Source organism: Propithecus coquereli, unplaced genomic scaffold, assembly GCF_000956105.1.
Source record: "Propithecus coquereli isolate 6110/MARCELLA unplaced genomic scaffold, Pcoq_1.0 Scaffold9, whole genome shotgun sequence".
Classification (NCBI taxonomy): domain Eukaryota; kingdom Metazoa; phylum Chordata; class Mammalia; order Primates; family Indriidae; genus Propithecus; species Propithecus coquereli.
This window is the reverse complement of record NW_012155284.1, coordinates 14953801-14956300: the sequence shown is the minus strand read 5'-3', so window position 1 is coordinate 14956300 and position 2500 is coordinate 14953801. Positions and strand designations below refer to the sequence as shown.

Here is a 2500-nt window from a genome sequence, read left to right as displayed (position 1 = left end):
ATTATCTGAATTTAAGCTATTGAGTTCAATGTGGCCCATCAAATGGGAAAAACAAAATCACTATCAACATTGTCTCTGTTTTGAGCTTTATGAAATGTGGGTTTTTTTAATTAAAAAAAAAACCAGAGTTACTAAGAATAATAATTGTTAAATTGACATGTCTTATACTGCCCCCCCCGCCCCCAAAATATATATATATATTTTTACAGACAGGGTCTTGCTCTGTTGCCCAGGCTGCAGTGCACAGTGGTGCAATCACAGCTCACTTCAATCTCAAACTCCTGGGCTCAAGCAATCCTCCGGCCTTGGCCTCCCAAAGTGCTGGGATTACAGACATGAGCCACCATGCCCAGCCTCAAAATATATTATTCCATGGGTTAGCTTTTGGGTTTTTTGTTGTTGATGTGTTGTTTTTTTGGTACGTGCCATGTGGCTGAGAATTGAGGATTCCCAATGATTCCTCAAGGTGTATTTACAAGCACAAATTTACTTCTGGTATCAGATATAAAATTGCTAGCTCTACTAAAAAAACAACTAAACAAAGAATATATTTGGGAAACTACTACTTGTTGAAATATATAGGTAAATCCTAACTAAAATGAAACAGTATTTTAAATTCTAATATATTTGCATAACACCCACCATTTTCTATATCCCTATAAAACTGAAGCTGTCAAAATTATGTGTGATTGTGTTAATACAGGTTTGATTACTATTTGGGCCAATTAGATTTTCTCAGTTTGATGGCCACAATTTGCACCCTTAAACCTACTTAGCCATGTTACAATTGGTCATCAGAGTTACTAAGTAAGAGAATATGCAAAAATCAGTGTAAAAACCAATATGAAAGTTACTAGAAGGACAACTCAAAAAGTCATAATCTGGTCAATTCTGTACTGATAACATATTTTTCACAGATGGAGGTGAACACTTACATATATGCAGTTCATTCAGTTTTCACTACAAAAAGTAATATAAAAATATATAATCATTTATAATTTGAGAAATAATTTATATTGAGCTTAAAAATGTATTGACATGTACTCAACTATTAATCTGTTGATTCTAGAAATTAGTAAACTATCGAAGTTAGAACACAATATTTTGAAAAAAATAGAAGAAGAAGTAGGATAGGAAAACACTTCAAAACTTCGGCAATAATGACAGCAAAAGTACTAGGCAGTGGTATTACTAATGTTACAATGAAGAGTATATCTCAATATAATAATCTACCCTCAAAAAGCAGAACAGAATATATATATATATACAGAAATAAAGAGAATGATACATATATGTCTATATGTATACACTTAGATATATATAATATATTTCCTCAAAATACACATACTAGAAAAGCACAAGTTCTAGCTTACGCATGTACCTGCTTTGAGGCTTAGTGTCTATTATATCTAAAATGGATTAAGCACTTAGTAAATACTTGGAGAACTTTAAGAGCAAATACAGGGAATGAGATAAACAATAGACAATTTCTACACTATATAATAACACCAGTTCACTTTTATAGTACTTCTTAACAACACATCTTTGTATTTTTTTCCCTAACTGATGTTAACAATATCCTTGTAATGTAGGGCAGATATTACTACTAACTCATAGATAAGAAAATTGAGGAACAAAAACCTTAAGTAAACTGTAAAACATAATGTACTGAAACTGTCAAAGCCAGTTGTTAGTTCCCAGTTCAGGGGCCCCTCTGTTGGATTATGTTGGCTTTGTCAACCTAAAACACTACAGAATAAATCTTTTTGATGTGAGCTTTCTCAGCAAAAAGAGCTCTTTCTGTGACTATGCTTTTTAACTAGCAAACTTCTCCACCATTAATACTCGGTATTTGCTAATTGGAATTTCTTCTTTTGCCATAAATCCTGAGGGAAATGGTAGGAGAAGCCTGGGAAGGCAGCTAAAATTATCAAGAGAAATGCTTATCTCTGAAGAGTGTTTGCACTGAACTCCCCAGGAAAGTAGGTAATACTTTTTCTCCTACATCTACTTTTATTTGATCTTCCCCAAATGCTTATGAGGTCCATAGGAATTGATTTCATAATTTTTCTTTTACAGATAAGAAAATTAAGACTTGTCATAAGGAAACGAGACAATTCACTTTCAGCTGCTTACCTTCTGAGTCTGTAAATTCTGACACTGAACAATTTATCATAGAAAAAAAGACCCTGTTCTTTAAAATAACTCTATCTGCTTAATAATTTAGTCTACTGGAGAGCTACAATTTTTGCCCATTTGTATTTGCAGTTAATTTTCAATCAATGTGAAATTGTGTTCTGTAACAAAAATGTAATTTTTAAAATTCTAGAATAATTGGGAAGAGGAGGAAAACACTGGTTATTTAGGCTACAGGCTGTTTCTAGAACTACAATTAAAACAAATGCTCAATGTAATTTTTAAAATTCTATCAGTTTTTACCAGCAGAGCCAGTTAAAAGGAAGATCTTTGGACTTAAAATAGGGGTGCCTAATATTTAACT

The 2500-nt window shown here is 32.5% G+C and overlaps 1 protein-coding gene across 1 annotated transcript in view; it reads right to left on the bottom strand.

Annotated features, from left to right (window-relative positions):
• Positions 1–2500, bottom strand: part of ADAMTS6 (ADAM metallopeptidase with thrombospondin type 1 motif, 6) — a 302363-nt gene that overhangs the window by 159863 nt on the left and 140000 nt on the right. The gene's annotated exons all lie outside the window — the stretch shown is intronic.